Below are 20,322 nucleotides of genomic sequence, written 5' to 3'. Positions count from 1 at the left end.
TTGTATTTTATTTATCATTTATAATAAAATAGACCAGTAGCGCGATTCTCTAACTGATTTTTGAGTTACCGACAACGATCGGTAAAATTGAAGCGCAAAAAATAAACTTGCTTACTTTTTACGACTATTTTTTGTCATAAACTTTACGAAAAATATCGATGATTACCGAAATTATAAGCATCTTATTTTCTCTTTCGAGACAAGCTGATGATCAGAGGGTTTTTCTAAATGAAAAATAATGTTAGAGAAATTGTCATTACAAACCACTACACTACATTTGAGAAATCCCATCATGAAGAAGAAAACACTTATTGAGGCTAAGAGAAAAATTATTTTCTAGTTTATAGTGCATTTTTAAATAATTTTTTTAATTATTTCTTTTTAATTTTTTAGTAAATATTTTTTTCATATTTATGTGTTGTCATTCAAATCTGTGCAAAAGGGTTAGTTCAATCGGTCAACTGAACTGTGTTACCGACGATTATGTTGATTTATTTGAATCATACAGACAACAAAGCAGGTTAAATAAAACACTGTAAAAACAATTGAAACATATTTCAAAAAAACAGAAATTTGGTACTAGTTCGACCGAATTTTTATTCGAATCGTCTTAGTGAAATAGGGCATTAATATTTTTCCATTGTAATTAATTAAACTTTGTCTAATATTACAAATTCCAAGAGAAAACATTCGTGTTTGCCTAACATTTGCTTAAGACAAGTAAAACAACAATAACAGTGACACCCTTTTAGGTCTGCAACAAAAAAAAAAAAAAAAAAAAAAAAAAAATAACAGATAAAACTTAACAAGGTATGAATAAATTCAATAGAATTTCAACATGCCTATCAAAAAGTACTTTAGGCCAAATGGAAATGGCCGAAAAAAACGAAAGACCGGAAAATGTAAATTGTATGTGGTAAACCATAAATATTATGGTGAATTGTTGCTGCTGCCTGCTACTTCTACACTTCTACTGCTACTGTGCTGCGGTTGTTATCTATTTGCCTAAGTGTTATTTTAAATACTGAAAACCGCAAATAACAATAACCTCAAACAACCATGACCACACAAACATTCCATACTTTGGTGGCACAAAGGCCGCCAAATCAAGCAAACGACCTATAGGCAGGCGGCATACAGGTCAAATAAAAATATACTCATCATTAACATCAACAAAACAAAACAAACAATTGTAACAAGAACTTAAGCGTTGAATTCACTATTAGACCAACCACCCACCACCCATGGCATGGGAAGGAAGAAGGAGGCAACAACACAGACAGATAACAATTGTCCGTTAACAAGGAGTACATAATATTTGCCAACACCCCACAAAACATTTGTCCATTGGCCCCAAAAATACCTAGTTTTAAATGGACAAAAGAAAACAAATTAGAATATTTTAACGAAGCTCATTTGAAACCCAAACCATCCAAACAACAAAATTATTTAGTTCAAAGAATTATTTTTGTTTTTTTTTTTTTTTTTGGAAAACTGGAAAAACTATGCGGAAATCTAATGTTTATTCTTGTAAAAACGTTGCACAAAGAAGTTGTATTTGTGGGATAAGCAGATAGAAGGAATGTGTAGAAAAGAAATAGGGTCACTGGAAGTTCCTGCTACCAACGGAAGTTGTAAAGCTGCCATTTTATGTGGATTTAAAAACTTTGGTTTGTCTTTCTTCTATTACAAAAAGTTAAACCGACATATAGTTCGGTTGGTCAGATAGGTCCAAAGCTACATGGATATTAGGGTGATGATTGACGAGTTTCTTAACAAATATTTTAATCGCTAAAATAACGTTTATTCCATTTAAATATTAACCAGTAAGAAAGAACCAGAGTCGTGCGGGGCCGACTATATGATACCCACCACGATTTCAATATAATTTGGAGAATTTTTTCTAGAATAGATTGCGTCACATTTTCCAAATTTCACAAAATACGTCAAATCGGGCAAACATATGCATATGTGGGAGCTATATCCAAAACTGAACTGATTTCAATATAATTTGGTAAACTTTTTTGTGGAGCAAATTCCGTCCCATATTCCAAATTTCATCAAAATTGGGCATACATAGGCGAGATTGGTGCAGCAAATACCTTAAATCGGGTAAACATATATATGAGAGCTATATCCAAATCAGCACCGATTTCAAAATAATTTGGCAAACTTATTTCTAGTTGGAATTCGGAGACATTTTCCAAATTGCATCAAAATAACTTAGATCGGGCAAAGATATATGTGGGAGTTATATCCAAATCTGAACTGACTTCAATATAACTTGGCAAACTTTTTTCTATTGCAAATTCCGACACACATTCTAAATTTCATCTAAATTGGATACACATAACGTGATTGGTGCACCAAATAACTCAAAACGGATGAACATTTGTATGGTAGCTACATCCAAATCTGGACCGATTTTCACCAAAGGCAATAGCGTACTTCCATGACTAAAAAAATGATCTTCCTCAATTTTCAACTGAATTCGTCCTGTACGTTGCGAATGGACCGACATACATAAATCGACTCGGAAAGTGATTCTAGGCATATACCGCTGTTTGTCATCTCCAAGGTAAAAGGGGAATGATTGGATGTGCAAAGGGGAAATAACCTCTATAAATTACAAATTGAGAGCAAATGTCGCTGGTGCCAACATAACCCTTCCAAGTGAGTGAGAATAATGGAAACTACCGTATTCACGCTTACTAGCTCAGCAATACCTGATGTTTCCGAAAGTAGCTCGGACTCATTCGACAACATAACAACGAACAACAAAGAGAGGATTACCCAACAGGCATTACAAGACACTTTGTTATAAGCTTAAAACAATTGTCCGGCGAATCAACAACGGTATGCCACCAGCTTTCCGCTGAGGGCATTGAAACTCCAACGCCACACTAGTCAGCTGCTCAGGTGAGGAAGTACTTGAGAGCTTTGGTATCATGCCGTGGTGGTCCCCAAGAATGAATCGATAGAAATTAATTTGGCTGCACTAAAATTGAAAAATGGGAAAGCTCAATCACAGAAGAACTCTACAAGATATAAGGGGCCTATACCGGTATATGTCGACATAATCATATTGCCCCCCAAAGAACGGTCCCTCCCGATTTTTGGCATTTTGCAGAAGAGATTTATCAGCATGGTCCACGTTTTTGTTTTGGCCCCTCATACAACGATACCTCCCGATTTTCGGTATTTTGAAACCGTTAAATATCCAACCAAAATGACTAGAATTTGGCACTTACCCCCTGTTTTTGTAACTATTTGTTCTTTGTTCGTCTATATTCGTTATAATTTAGGAATCCATAGCTCAGCCTGACGACATACAGACCTAATTTTTCATAGACCCGTTCCATATATATAGCGCTCTATATTTGCGCCAAGACGAGTAAATCGATCTACAAAATTTGACAATTCGTGTGAAAAAAAAATTACAAAAACAGGGGGTTAGTCTTTGGTGGAGTTGTACAACATTCCACCTGAAATATGTCAGTATAGGTTCGCGTCATAATTTAGCCGCCATGGAACGGTGTTTCCCCAATTTCGGTATATTGAAGGTTTTGGCGTCATTATTAAACCGAAATGACTGAAATTTTGTATTGAGTCTTCGATGGGGGTATAAAACATTCCAGGAGAGAATTGTTGTCAAACCGAAATGGCCGAAATTTGGCATTTAGTCTTCGGTGGAGGTATACAACTTTCCACCTGAAAATTGTCGGTATTGGTCTACGTCTTCATATGGCCGCCCCCACGAATTAAGATATTTTGAAAGTTTTAGTTACATTGTTCAACTGAAATGACTGAAATTTGGTATTTACTAAATACTATTTAGTTTTCGTTGGAATTACAAAACTTTCCTGCAGAAAATTCTCGGTAAAGGTAAACTTTTTGATACAACCTCCATAGAATGGTACTTCTGATTTTAGTTTTGTTGTAATTTTTAGCTATATTTTTCAATCGGAATAACAGAAATTTGACATTTAGCCTTCGGTCAGGGTACAAATCATTATTAAAAGTACAAAACATCCATATATGTATACGAGGGCTGCATGAAAACTATCTGGCCTAGCCAACACCGCTTGTTGCTAGATGACATTTGACATTTTTTGGAAAGTTTGACAGTTTTTAGCCTAAACGTACTCAGGACAATTTGTCATACGACCATGTATTGTGCTGTTTACAGTGACTTGAAAAAAATCACTTTGCGAAAAAAATGGAATTTACTTGTGAACATTTTGGTCCGATCACTTTTTAAAAACCTTCGACGTGAATAATCGCGACAAGAGTGCATCGATCAATTTAAATCTTTGTATGTCGATAAAGGACCATCCTTTAGCATTATGAAAAACTGGTTTAATGAATTCTATCGTGGCCGACACTCGCCAAAAACGAAGGTCGTGAGGGTCGTCCAAAAACGGCCGTTGTTCCAGAAAAAATTAAGCCGTATGTAAACGGATAATGCAAGATCGCCATGTTATATATCGTGAGATAGTGGTGTCCTTGGGCATTTCTTCCACCAACTTACATTTGATATTGCATGAACACATGACCTCAAAAATGACTTTTTCTCGTTAGATCCGGCAAAATTGGACAATCGCTCAAAAAAGGGTCTTTTGCATTGGTGCAAAGAAATTGTGAATTAAAAAGATCGCGGTGCATCAAACGACGTTTTTAAGATTGTCACAGACAGTTTGCAATGCTGTAACCAACACGACCTCAACTAGCCGATGCTATATATGTGGCGCCACTTCCAAAGATTTCAATAATTTAAGCAAAAAGAACGAGATAAGTCAAGATGCTCTTGAGTTTGGAATTTCGGTATTGCACGCAAAAATACGTATTTTTGAAAGCATTCTGCATTTGGCATATAAATTGCCCGTGAAGAAATATGGAAAGAAAAGGACCCAGGAAGAGAAAGCTTTAGAAGAAGAAAAGAAAAAAAATCCAAGAATGATTCCGCTTAGAAATTGGGCTGTTGGTGGACATGCCTAAAGCCAATTTTGGTAATATGTACCAATGATGGAAATACGAGTAGGAGATTTTTTGAAAACACAGAATTAGCGGCGGACATAACAGGCATTAACTACGAATTAATACATAGATTTAAAATCTTATTAGAGGTGATTTCAAGTGGACACAAAATAAATACAACAAAATTCGAAGTATATGCCTTTAACACCGCGCAAATGTATGTGGAATTATACGACTGCAATCCCATGACTCCAACAATGCATAAATTACTATTACATGGGGCGACCATCATAGATAATGCACTGCTGCCAATCGGCCAATTGTCGGAGGAGGCTGCAGAAGCTCGAAATAAACATTTTCGGTCATACAGACAGAATTTTTCAAGAAAATTTTCAAGGGAAGAATGCAACCGTGATATCTATCAAAGATTGCTTCTTACATCAGATCCACTCATAAGTAGTGAAAGATCGTTAAAGAAAACTTCACACAAGATGTTTTCCAGTGAAGTTATAGAACTATTAGAACCTGCCGAACTCCACACACAATCATGTATTGAGCACGAAGAAGTCGAGATAGAAACATCATTTAATAAGACAATTTAATTTATTTATAATTTTTATTTATTTATGATTTATGAAAAAATGTGTTTTTATTATAAAATATATGTTTTTCTTATTTATTTTGTTAAATAAATACATATCTTTTTAAAATATTGTCTTTCGAAGCCATTAATGTATTTTTGGCCGTCTAAATATTTCAAATCTACCACTGTGAGACGACGAATCTTGGATCTATGCTTAGGAACCCGAAACAAAAGGTCTTCTCTAAATCCAAAGAAAGTTGTTCATGTAAGAAGCACTTCAAAGCAAATGGTCGCCTGTTTTCTAGGACGGTTAATTCTGTGTTGTACACTACAATTTGTTTGCCAGAAGTCTCCTGAAATTCGAAAAACGAGCAAGACAAAGCGCATCATTCTGCAACATGACAATGCAAGCTCTCACACATCGCTTCAAACCAGCGCCTGTTTGACCGGACAAAACGTGGAATTGATGGGTCATCCGCCGTGCAGCCCTGACTGGGGATCCAATGACTTCATTTGGTTAAAGCATATAGCATATTAAGAAAAAAACGGCGTGGTCAATGATTTTCGTTGCCAGAAGATGCTGTTGAAGCGTTCAAAAACCATGTTTTGGAGCAATTGGTTTATGCGCATGAAAAAGTGTATAAATCATACTTAGAAAAACAATAAAACTATCAATGATGGTAAATGTTCGCGTCATCAACATGAAGACCAAAATCATCAACATGTTGACCAAAATGTTTTCTACATAAGTCCTAAGATCTTTTATGAGGAAACATACTGGATTTAAAAGAAGAGATTAGAACAATTTCTATGAGAAGACCTATTGGTTTGCCTATACATTGGCTGGTGTTCATGATAAATCTGGAATATTTTGATAACATTTTTCATTCCACTCCTTCGGGTACAATTCCAAAAATTTTTAAAATGTGTGGGCTTATATTAATTACTACAAACGTTTGGATTGGATCTAGTTTAAGAACTGGTCTTGAAGTGCTTACCCCATACAGTACTTATGATCCGATTACACTTACATAAATTAAGAAGTTTTGTAATTTGCATTAAACAATCCAAAAAAGATTTTGTTGTCATATCCTACATTCTTGAACAAAGTTTTTCTAGTTTAGAACCTCTTATACAAGCATTAAAATTTTGATGAAATATGTATTAAGAGAAATGCTATTACATCATGGTGATCTCTCCTTGCATGTTAAATTACCGGCATTGCCTTCATCACCGTCCACCATCTATCTGTGAAATCAATATAGAGCTTTAGGGTAGTTTCTTCAAATTTAACACAGATTTTTTATCCAACCGAATTTCAAAATGATAATCTGAGCGTTTTTACGATGCCACTACCTGGGTAATTGTGCCATGCATAAACTTTCTAACTTGTTTCTGTTGCTACGTTTCGATATAAGACACAGCAGAATCAATATGGAACATGCATTACAAAATACCATAGGAAAAACAAAATATATAAGCAAATATGGTCCAAGTATAGAAAAACTTTAAAATTTGTGCATGTTTTATTCATTTTCAGTGGTATATGAAATTACACTCGGAGTCGACTCCGGCGTCGGAGTCGTGAAAAAAACTGGCCTGAAATCGGAGTCGAAGGGAAAATGTCTCGACTCCGAAGCCCTGGTTGGTACCCAAACAAATAAAATTGAGATATGTTACAAAATGTTCCGAACACATATTTGATTGAACCCAAACATATATTTGTTAGCAACCAGTCTCCAAACAGATATTTGTTTGGATCCACACATATTTCAAACATATATTTTTCTGCATGTAGCCCTCATGAACCGGCATTGCCCAACTGTATGTATTTCGATGGTAAATTCATTCATTCATTCTTTAACATGTTTCACGTTGATGCTAATCGTAATAATTATGTTTTGAATATCCCAATAAATAGGGCGTTATTAAACATTAATACTCTTAATAGATCTTTTCCGATTGCTTTTAGTGTAACAAAGTATGCATTTAAAACAGTTTTGAAACAACATAACTTGTAATTATGAATACTATTTAATTATTTTCTTTGTATATACTTATTTATGTATAATTTACACATTATTTATTGAATTACTGTTAGTCTGTAAGGAACTATGTTCTCCTGACTATTATGAAATAAAGAAATAAAAAATAAATTCTGTAATTAAATATTTTGTGTTGATAGAGGCAGGGCTTCGGAGTCGGAGTCTGGATTCGGAGTCTAGTAAATTTTGCCGGAGTCGGAGTCGCGAAAAAAAGCTCGACTCCGACTCCGGGCAACAATCTGTTCTACATTTATCAAAATTTGTCAAATCAATTTAATTTATTTAAATGATCATAGTTTAAAACAAGTAAAAAAGCGTTAAGTTCGGCCGGGCCGAACTTTTCATACCCTCCACCATAAAATATTCATTCCTGTCCCCAACTTTAAGTGAGTACGTTAAAATGTCAGATAATGTACATAAAATGCTTTATTCGGGAGGCCCTTTTTTATGGTGCCTATATCTAACTGTTGACAATTTTTGGTGGGCTAGAAATTGGGAGGTACTGTTATATAGGGATTATAATAAAACATGGGCCTATGTAACTCCTAATTCGGTTAAAAAATTTAGCTAGAATCCTCAAAATATCGAAAATCGGTACATAACGTGGAAACTTCAAATGTCATTAACAGCTAGTTCGGAGGTCTCTGGGCTATACGAAAATGTGAACTTAAATGAAAAATTTTTGTTGCAGACTTTTTGTTGACTTTTAAATTTCAAATTACAGAAAGTTCGTCCAAAAAATAAAGCTAAGGTACGGAAAATCGGGAGGTTTGTTTTGGGGCTATACAAAAACATGGACCTACGTTCGGTTAAACATTTTAAGTAAAATCCTCAAAGTACCGAAAATCGGGAAGTATCGTAGTATTGGGGCTATGTTGAAAATTGTTGATGCAGATGTGTGGTGACCACTACAACCTTCAAATGTCAAATTACAGTTAGTTCTGTTAAAAATTTTAGCTAAAATGGCCGAATTACTGAAAATTGGGAGGTACCGTTACATGGGAGCTATATCCGAACATGGACCAATGTTGACAACTTTTGATGGAGAAGTGTTGCGACCACTAAGAACTTCAAATGTCAAATTACTGCTAGTTCGGTTTAATATTGTAGCTTAAATCATCAAATTACTGAAAATCGGGAGGTAGCGTTATATGGGGGCTTTCTTGACAATTTTTGGTGTGGTGACCACTAAGAATTTCAAATGTCAAATGTTCAAATTACAGATAATTCGGTTAAAACTTGTTGGTAAAATTCTCAAAATACCTGAAATCGGGCGGTAACGTTATATGGGGGCTATTCCAAAACATGGACCTATGTCCACTAGTTATATAAGTTTAATGACATTTAAGAACCTTAAATGTCAAATTATAGCTAAATCGGTCTGAACATGTAGCTACAAACGTCAAAATACCGCAAATCGGGGGGTACCGTTACCCAGCAAAATGTTCGATGCCAAAGATGCCATTCAATCATGGGTGAAAGTGATCTGGCATGTCATCTTTTTAGCATCTTCATCGATGAATTTTATATGAGCGTGGACCCCAAAAGATGCTATTCATTTTTGGATCCAAAGCATGTCATTTACACCAATGCTTTGGCATGTCATTTTCACCAATGATTTGGCATGTCATTTCCACCAATGCTTTGGCATGTCATTTTCATCAAACCTTTGCAATGACATTTTCATTACGACGAGAGTTTTAACAACGTTGGTTGTTATTTCGAGTCTCCGACAACATCAAGCCTATTGTAAATAATTAATAATTAATATTTAGAAAAATGTGTAGAAATAAAAACACAATATTCATCTGTATTGGATCAATGGGATGGGTTCAAATGCTGATGAAAAGATCGGATCTTTCACGACTTCGTTTGAACCAATGCAAAAGATGACATGAAATCACGTCATCGCATGGAACTCCTTCCTTCAAATTTTGCTGGGTATATGGGGGCTATACCAAAACGTGGACCTATGTCCACAACTTTTGTTATATGAGTTTATTTATACTTAAGAACCCTTAATGTCAAATTATAGCTAAATCGGTCTGAAAATGTAGCTAAAACCATCAAAATACCGTAAATCGGGGGGTACCGTTATATGGAGGCTATACCAAAACGTGGACCTATGTCCACAACTTTTGTTATATAAGTTTACTGACATTTAAGAACCCTAAATGTCAAATTATAGCTACATCGGTCTGAAAATGTAGCTAAAAACGTCAAAGTACCGTAAATCGGGGGTTACCGTTATATGGGGACTATACCAAAACGTGGACCTATGTCCACAAATTTTGTTATATAAGTTTATTGACACTTAAGAACCCTAAATGTCAAATTATAGCTAAATCGGTCTGGAAATGTAGCTACAAACGTCAAAATACCGCAAATCGGGGGGTACCGTTATATGGGGGCTATACCAAAACGTGGACCTATGTCCACAACTTCTAATATATAAGTTTATTAACACTTAAGAACCCTAAATGTCAAATTATAGCTACATCGGTCTGATAATGTAGCTAAAAACGTCAAAATACCGTATATCGGGGGGTACCGTTATATGGGGGCTATACCAAAACGTGGACCTATGTCCACCAGTTTTGTTATATATGTTTATTTACACTTAAGAACCCTAAATGTCAAATTATAGCCAAATCGGTCTGAAAATGTAGCTAAAAACGTGAAAATACCGTAAATCGGGGGGTACCGTTATATGGGGGCTATACCAAAACGTGGACCGATATAGCCCATCATCGAACTTGACCTGCCTGCAAACAAAAGACGCATTTTCCCAAAATTTCAGCGTCCTATCTCCATTTTTGTGGATGCTAGAGTGATTACCACAGACGGACGGACGGACGGACGGACGGACGTGCTCAGATCGACTTAGAATTTTACCCTGATCAAGAATATATATACTTTATAGGGTCGCAAATGAGTATTTCAATGCGTTACAAACGGAAAAACAAACTTAATATACCCTCCATACTATGGTGGAGGGTATAAAAACTCTTAACCTTTATTTTGACTACAAAATGCATATCGGAAGCATTTTTGGGTCAATTGATTGGAATAATGTTTTCATGCTCCAAACATACTTGGGTAAGATCTTTTAGAAGATTTACAAGTCATTTTAAGGAAGACTCACTGGTCTTCTCTTGTTTTTTTATTAGAATTCATTTATGTCTGCTGTAAAAGAACCTGTTGGACTTCTATGAAAGACCTTGTAGTACTTTAAGGAAATCATACGAAAGACTTACCACGGTGCCCCTTAACCAAATTTAAATGGTAGGAGCTTACACCTGAGAAGTTTTCGCAGATTCTGAAACTGCCATAGCTGCAAACTTCACACTTATAGTGGTTTTTTAATTTTTCACGTTTTTGCTTGAAAACCACAAGTCCTATGGAAATGATGTAAAGAAAATGTTGTAGCAGTGAAAATTTTCTCTGCACTGACTGTATCGCCTCTTTATAAAACTATGTCATGACTACAATTTACCAATTTAAACTTATATATCTCAAATATAGTAGAACCTAGGAAATTATTGCAAAAGTCAGTATTGTAGAGAATTTCCACAGCTATATGATTTTCTCCAGTCCCATTTCGATAAGACTTGCCGTTCCCAAGCTAAATGGTGAAAACCTAATAATAAAAACCTAAAAATGTGACCTAAACTTCTATATCTCAAAAATGGTAAAACCTACGAAATTGTAAAGGTCTAGTGAATTTTTGCAGAATCAATATTTTCTTTAGCCCTATTTCGATAGGACTTACCGTTTTCAAGGAAAATCGTGAAAACCTTAAAAAAACCCTAAAAATGTGAACTTCAAGTAACTTTAACCACGAAAGTGTATGTTAAAGGGAAAAAGGCTATTTTGGTCTTCGTTATTTCTCCATAACTCAAAAAATTACAAAGAGTGTTACCGGACAGTAATTATGGTAATTTGATATTTCGAGTCTCATTGTGTACATAAGTCAAATTCGGAAAATTGTAAATATAATCGTATGTTGGTGTTTAGGTAGAGAAACCTTGTAACGATACCGTCCGATTGCAGTTGCTTTGAAGGGGTTTGCTACATGTTCTGAAGTGTGAAGTATACTGAAGTGCTTGTTACTTTGTATTCTGCATTGTCAACGAAAAAAAAAGAACAACTATGTTTTGGTATCCTCCCAATGTAATGTATCTTGAAAGTTCAAACTGAAATGACTCTAATTTGTGAATTTTATTTTATCTATTTTCGGAGTCGTCTCCGGAGTTGGAGTCGGAGTCGAGAAAAAAATTGGACTGGAGTCGGAGTCTGCCCAAAAATGGCTCGACTCCAAAGCCTTGGTTAGAGGATACAAAGCTCAATTCGGAAAAGTGTAAATAATGGTCCATGTTTTGAAAAGAACAACGATGACGCACCATATGAGCTCTATTAAATCGATTATTAATTAAGATATTCTGCTTATCAATTAAGATATTCTGCTCCTGCAAGGAATAAGATGAAGAGCTTAGTACTTTCATAAACGAAAGAAAGCTACTTGTTCCTATTTGCTTCGATACAGATACAGTGATGGAGGGTATAAAAAGTTCGGCCCGGCAGAACTTATCGTCCTTCTTACTTGCTTTTGTTAAAATACATCAGTACCTTACTATCTTATCAGCGATATGCATACCTTATTGTCTTCAATGTATTCGGTCTTAAAGCTTCACTAAAAATATATATGTATGTTTGTATGTATGGTACACAAAGTTTCCGCTCAATTATTATTTTATTCTCAAAAACTTAAAACTTTAATAATAGATACATATTAAAAACATTATAGCATATCTAATGGGTTAATTAAAGAGTTTTAAACTGATTAAAAATACATACAAGCAGATAAAAACACACACATAAACACATCATAGAAAAGTTAAAATCTGGTAGGAGATAATGTGATTAGTATAAAATAACATAATATTGAAAACAAACTTTTGTATAACAACAAAACAAACATTCTATGAAGAAGAAGAGGAAGGAGGGGAGCATAACAGAAAACGTACAAACATAAACATCTGGCTAAAATTAAACTTCATAGAACTTAGTTAATTCTATAAGTTCCCATGGACAAAAAGGTAGGTTACATGGGGAAAAGGAAAAAAAGTGGAAGGCTTAACAAATTTAAGTGTATAGGGAGAGTAGGACACATGTTGATCTGAACAATGATAATTTATAATTTATTAAGCCAGTATAAGCATCAAATGTCCTGTTTCTTGTTTTGGTTTCGTTTTTATTTAATTTTTTTTTCAAATTTCCATTTATCCCAACCAACTGCAAACGCCAGTGGTCAATCTTTGTTAAGAGCCATTTCCTCTTGGTTACTTAACCACTCAGCCCGGCACTCTGTGGTGGTAACTCCTTGTTCCGTTTTAACAACTGTATATTATGACCGAACGACCAACCAACCGAACAACAAAGTTGCCATGGACTCGGTGATGATAGTGGCTAGAGAGATAGAGTATAGTGTAACGCGATTGGCTCATAATGGTTGTTGTTTTATTTTTATTTTGGTTTTCGTTTTTTTTATTTTCACTCTCATCCTTTTTGGGAGGCTTTACTTGCCCAGTTTTAATGTTGACGACGTTGTTGAAGTTGAACTAACCACAGTAATAAAAACTTATATAACCACAAACAATTTGCGGTGCAGTCTTTATATGCAAAACCAAAGTCATAAAAATCCATAATGAAAACTGTGAACAAAGGCAGGAGAAGTGGAAGAAAACCACCACCAACAACAACACAATTTTTATGTTAAGAATTGCAACAAATAGTCATTGAAAGGGTTATTAAGAAGGGATAGGATCATTTTGAATAGAATTTTATGGAGAATAGGCTAATTTTTCTAAAGCCTAAAGATTTATTGGGAATTTCTTGGGCCAGTTCTTTTTGTCGGAGGATTTTCAACCCTCTGAGAACTCGACATTTCTAGCTATATGGTCGAAAGAATTAAAATATTTCTGATAAGTACAATCTCAGGACTGGAAAGCAAAATTGTAAAAAAGAACAAATAAACAAGTAAAAAAGCATTAAGTTCGGCCGGGCCGAACTTTTCATACCCTCCACCATAAAATATTCATTCCTGTCCCCAACTTTAAGTGAGTACGTTAAAATGTCAGATAATGTACATAAAATGCTTCATTCGGGAGGCCCTTTTTTATGGTGCCTATATCTAACTGTTGACAATTTTTGGTGGGCTAGAAATTGGGAGGTACTGTTATATAGGGGTTATAATAAAACATGGGCCTATGTTGACAGTTTTTGATGGGAGCTTTTAATGTCAAATAACTCCTAATTCGGTTAAAAAATTTAGCTAGAATCCTCAAAATATCGAAAATCGGTACATAACGTGGGAACTTCAAATGTCATTAACAGCTAGTTCGAAAGTATCTGGGCTATACGAAAATATGAACTTAAACGAACAATTTTTGTTGCAGAATTTTTGTTGACTTTTAAATTTCAAATTACAGAAAGTTTGTCCAAAAAATCCTTAGAAAATCGGGATGTTTGTTTTGGGGCTATACAAAAACATGGACCTACGTTCGGTTGAACATTTTAAGTAAAATCCTCAAAGTACCGAACATCGGGAAGTATCGTTATATTGGGGCTATGTTGAAAATTGTTGATGCAGATGTGTGGTGACCACTACAACCTTCAAATGCCAAATTACAGTTAGTTCTGTTAAAAATTGTAGCTAAAATTGCCAAATTACTGAAAATTGGGAGGTACCGTTACATGGGAGCTATATCCGAACATGGACCTATGTTGACAATTTTTGATGGAGAGGTGTTGTGACCACTAAGAACTTCAAATATCAAATTACTGCTAGTTCGGTTTAATATTGTAGCTAAAATCATCAAATTACTGAAAATCGGTAGGTACCGTTATATGGGGCTTTCTGACAATTTTTGGTGGAGAGGTGTGGTGACCACTAAGAATTTCAAATGTCAAATGTTCAAATTACAGATAATTCGGTTAAAACTTGTTGGTAAAATTCTCAAAATACCTGAAATCGGGCGGTAACGTTATATGGGGGCTATTCCAAAACATGGACCTATGTCCACTAGTTATATAAGTTTATTGACATTTAAGAACCCTAAATGTCAATTGATAGCTAAATAGGTCTGAAAATGTAGATGAAAACGTCAAAATGCCGTAAATCGGGGGTACCGTTATATGGGGGCTATACCAAAACGTGGACCTAGGTCCACAACTGTTGTTATATAAGTTTAGTTACACTCAAGAACCCTAAATGTTAAATTATAGCTATATCGGTCTGAGAATGTAGATAAAAACGTAAAAATACCGTAAATCGGGGGGTCCCGTTATATGGGGGCTATACAAAAACGTGGACCTATGTCCACAACTTTTGTTATATAAGTTTATTGACATTTAGGAACCCTAAATGTCAAATTATAGCTATATCGGTCTGAAAATGTAGCTAAAAACGTCAAAATACCGTAAATCGGGGGCTACCGTTATATGGGGCCTATACCAAAACGTAGACCTATGTCCACAAGTTTTGTCACATAAGTTTATTGATATTTAAGAACTTCAAATGTCAAATTATAGCTCCATCGGTCTGAAAATGTAGCTAAAAACGTCAAAATACCGTAAATCGGGGGGTACCGTTATATGGGGGCTATACCAAAACGTGGACCTATGTCCACAACTTTTGTTATATAAGTTTATTGATACTTAAGAACCCTAAATGTCAAATTATAGCTAAATCGGTCTAAAAATGTAGCTAAAAACGTCAAAATACCGCAAATCGGGGGTACCGTTATATGGGGGCTATACCAAAACGTGGACCTATGTCCACAAGTTTTGTTATATATGTTTATTGACACTTAAGAACCTTAAATGTCAAATTATAGCCAAATCGGTCTGAAAATGTAGCTAAAACCGTCAAAATACCGTTAATCGGGGGGTACCGTTATATGGGGGCTATACCAAAACGTGGACCTATGTCCACAACTTTTGTTATATAAGTTTATTGACATTCAAGAACCCTAAATGTCAAATTATAGCTACATCGGTCTGAAAATGTAGCTAAAAACGTCAAAATACCGCAAATCGGGGGGTACCGTTATATGGGGGCTATACCAAAACGTGGTACCACAAGTTTTGTTATATATGTTTATTGACACTTAAGAACCTTAAATGTCAAATTATAGCCAAATCGGTCTGAAAATGTAGCTAAAACCGTCAAAATACCGTTAATCGGGGGGTACCGTTATATGGGGGCTATACCAAAACGTGGACCTATGTCCACAACTTTTGTTATATAAGTTTATTGACATTCAAGAACCCTAAATGTCAAATTATAGCTACATCGGTCTGAAAATGTAGCTAAAAACGTCAAAATACCGCAAATCGGGGGGTACCGTTATATGGGGGCTATACCAAAACGTGGACCTATGTCCACATCTTTTGTTATATAAGTTTATTGATACTTAAGAACCCTAAATTTCAAATTATAGCTAAATCGGTCTAAAAATGTAGCTAAAAACTTCAAAATACCGCAAATCGGGGGGTACCGTTATATGGGGGCTATACCAAAACGTGGACCTAAGTCTACAAGTTTTGTTATATATGTTTATTGACACTTAGGAACCCTAAATGTCAAATTATAGCCAAATCGGTCTGAAAATGTAGCTAAAAACGTCAAAATACCGTTAATCGGGGGGTACCGTTATATGGGGGCTATACCAAAACGTGGACCGATATAGCCCATCATCGAACTTGACCTGCCTGCAAACAAAAGACGCATTTTCCCAAAATTTCAGCGTCCTATCTCCATTTTTGTGGATGCTAGAGTGATTACCACAGACGGACGGACGGACGGACGGACGTGCTCAGATCGACTTAGAATTTTACCCTGATCAAGAATATATATACTTTATAGGGTCGCAAATGAGTATTTCAATGCGTTACAAACGGAAAAACAAACTTAATATACCCTCCATACTATGGTGGAGGGTATAAAAAGTATTAATGGGCTATGCTGTCAGACTTTGATCTATGGGCGGACCGGTTACTTACCTACTTAGATGGCTTTTATACTAAACAGAACGTCTTGTTCCATAAGCCGAACTAAGAATAGATTTCCAAACCACCGATCTTTTGTTTTACTTCTCCAATTTTGGATGCCATGTTTTGTGATAACTTCTTCAACTTGGTCTTTCCATTGGAGTTTTGACCTTCCCTTGGGGCGTATACCGTCGAATGGCTCGTATTCAAATGCCTTTCTGGCGGGGGCATCTTTATCCATCCTGCAGACATGGCCCAGCCAACGCAATCGTTGTAGCTCTATACGTTTTACTATATCGATGTCGGTCGGATGGTATTACTCGTGGTTCATACGACGTCGGTATTCACCGTCAACGCATATTGGTCCATACATCTTTCGAATAATTTTTCTCTCAAACACACCAAGTTCTGCCGCATCTGCTTTCGCAAGTACCCATGGTTCAGATCCATACATAAGTACGGGTAGTATCAGTGTCTGGTAGAGACCAATGTTGTTAGGTTTTTATGGCGGTGCCGAGGTATATAAAGTCATTTACTACCTCAAATTTGTAATTCTCAATATCCACAGTTGGTCCGAGTCTACTGGACAACTTGCGTGTTGATAACATATACTTCGTCTTATAGCCGTTGACTGCCAGAACCACTTTGGCCGACTCTTTTTTAATTTTAGCAACGGTGGCTGTTACGGCTCGCGTTGATCTACCTATTGTGTCAATGTCATCTGCAAGCAACATTACATCTTTATTGTATATCGTGCTGTTTTTATCTCTGCCCGTATATAGATTCTCATCTCGTATGACCTTTTCCAGTAAGATGCTAAATAGTTCACACGATTTACAGTCACCTTGTGTTACAGCGGAGCGGTCCGAATATTAAACGCGCTGGATGAATGCTTTAACAACACTGATCATTCTTTATTTTGTATCATCTTATGTTCTATGTTATCCTATCACACTAAACTACTTAACACTACTTATAGACAATGTGGTCTAATCATATTTTGTTTACCACCGCAAAGGGTCGTTACATTTACAGACAGACATAAAGAGTTAAAGCACTCATAAAACTAAAACTCATATTTCTGTAGAAGTCGTAAATGCTCTTAATATAAATATGAAAATAACATTTATGATCTATGCAAGTAAAATATCTTCTAAACCTAAACAAAACCTAACCATCAAATTGTTATCAATACGAAAATATTAAAAATATAATTCTGTTCGAATGTATTTCGAACACCCTGTCTGAAACCTCGTTTTGTGTTGACAGGCTCGGAGAGGTTCTTTCCTATTTTAACTGCTGATCTTGTGTCAGCCAATGTCATCCTGCATAGTCGAATTAGTGTTGCAGGGCCTTATAGTCGACGAACAGGTGGTATATTTCGATCTGTCTTTCGTGGGTATTTTCCAGTATTTGGCACATTGTGAAGATTTGGTCAATTGTCGACTTACCAGGTCTAAAGCCGCATTGGTATGACTCGATTATTTCTTTGACCACGGGTTTTAAACGTTCACACAGTATGCTCGACAGCACTTTGTATGCGATGGGTAGGAGACTTATTCCTCTGTAATTTACACAAACCGTCTTGTCTCCGTTCTTATGTACGGGACATAGTAGGCTGAAGTTCCAATCGTTGGGTATTCTTTCTTCCTGCCAAATTTCGAAAATTTACTGATGCATACTCCTTATCAGCATTTCGCCACCGGTCTTGAACAGTTCGGCGGGAAGTCTATCAGCTCCTGTTACCGTACTGTTTTTCAGCTGATTAATAGATGTCATAACCTGGCTTTGGCTAGGTGGTAGACATTCAACTTTGTCATTTACGATTGGTTCTGGAGTATCTTCGTCGCCACTCATATTCGATACCAAGAGCTTCAGAAAGTGCTCCTTTCAAATCCTCACTATCTGTATCAGTTACCAGATTCCCTTCTTCATCTTTGCAGGAGAATGTGCCTGCACCATATCCTTCAGTCTGGTGTTTTATACTCTGGTAAAAGTTAAAAGAGGCATCTGGAATATATTCAAAAAGATCATCTGCATTTATTTTCGACGAGAATAATACAGCCATATACGAAACTTCAGAGAAGAAGAAACACTGGGAAAAATATATTAGAAGTCTTCACAGATACAAGAACAGAAATGCATAACACAGATAGAGGAACCAATTTTAGAGGAAGACGCATTACAGGAAGCGAATTAGATGTGGCCATAAATTCAATGAAAAACAACAAAGCTACCGGGCCGGATGAAGTCCCATCTGAATTATTTAAATTACTAGATGGAAGAAATAAACAACTATTGTTGAAATTTTTCAACCAAATTTATGAAACAGGACAATACCCTCAAGATTGGATGAAATCTACTTTTATTATGATTCCCAAGAAAAATAATGCAAAGACGTGCGGAGATTATAGATTAATAAGTCTTATGAGTCATGCCCTTAAAATATTCTTAAAGATAATACATAGGCGCATATACCCAATATGCGAAGCACACATGGGAAAATCGCAATTTGGCTTCAAGGAAGGCATGGGAACTCGAGAGGCCCTACTTAGCTTGAATGTACTTATACAAAATTGCCGCGATGTACAAAAGGATGTATATATATGTTTTGTCGACTACGAGAAGGCATTCGTACGGTCAACCATGACAAATTGATGGAAATTTTGATTTCAATTGGGTTAGATGATAGCGATATAAAATGCATCAAAAACCTATACTGGCAACAGACAGCAAACATTCAAGTAGATGGTGAACTTACTGGAAATGTTCCAATCTCGAAAGGTGTAAGGCAGGGTTGCGTACTATCGCCCCTTCTGTTTAATTTATACTCCCAAAAAATATTTGAGGATTCAATATGTGCGAAAAACATCGGAATAAGAATAAACAACACAATTATAAACAATATACGTTATGCCGACGACACCACCCTAATTGCAAGCAGCCTCGCAGGACTACAAAAACTAATAGATGCTCTTGAACATGCCAGTACGTCATATGCCTTAAAAATTAATATAAAAAAGACAAAGTTCATGATTATAAGTAGAAGGGGCATTGAATCCAACACTCCTTTAAGCATCAATGGTACTCAAATAGAAAGAGTCTCAACATTCAAATATCTCGGAGTTCAAATTAATGAAAACTGGGATCCATCAAAAGAAATAAAATGTCGAATTGAAATGGCAAAAAACTCTTTTCATAAATTTAGAAAAATATTAACGAGCCATGACATAGCTCTGGAAACTAAAAAAAACGATATGTAAAATGCTACATATGGTCAGTACTATTATACTCGGCAGAAACATGGACACTAAAAGCAGCAGACGAGAGAAGACTGCACTCGTTTGAGATTTGGATATACCGACGGATCTTAAAGATATCCTGGACAAATCACATCTCAAATAATGAAGTACTGAGGCGAATGAATACCGAAAATCAAATTATCAGAACTGCTTATTATGGGACACATTATGCGAAATAAAAAATATAATCTCCTCCAAGCTATCATAAGTACCAAAATTGAAGGTCGCAGACCAAGAGAAAGACGAGAAATAACATGGATGAAAAACATTCAGGAATGGACAGGACACCAAGATGAAATAAGCCTTTTAAGCGCCGCAAGAAACAGAGAACTAGCTATAATTGAATGAAATGTTTTAACTT

At 35.7% G+C, this 20,322-nt stretch overlaps 1 protein-coding gene across 2 annotated transcripts in view; it reads right to left on the bottom strand.

The window, feature by feature from the left end:
• Positions 1-20,322, bottom strand: part of Gfrl (Glial cell line-derived neurotrophic family receptor-like) — a 618,264-nt gene that overhangs the window by 246,640 nt on the left and 351,302 nt on the right. The gene's annotated exons all lie outside the window — the stretch shown is intronic.

Source organism: Musca autumnalis, unplaced genomic scaffold, assembly GCF_047663935.1.
Source record: "Musca autumnalis isolate F117 unplaced genomic scaffold, ASM4766393v1 scaffold_1, whole genome shotgun sequence".
Classification (NCBI taxonomy): domain Eukaryota; kingdom Metazoa; phylum Arthropoda; class Insecta; order Diptera; family Muscidae; genus Musca; species Musca autumnalis.
The sequence above is the reverse complement of the archived record's forward strand: the minus strand, read 5'-3'. Positions and strand labels throughout refer to the sequence as shown.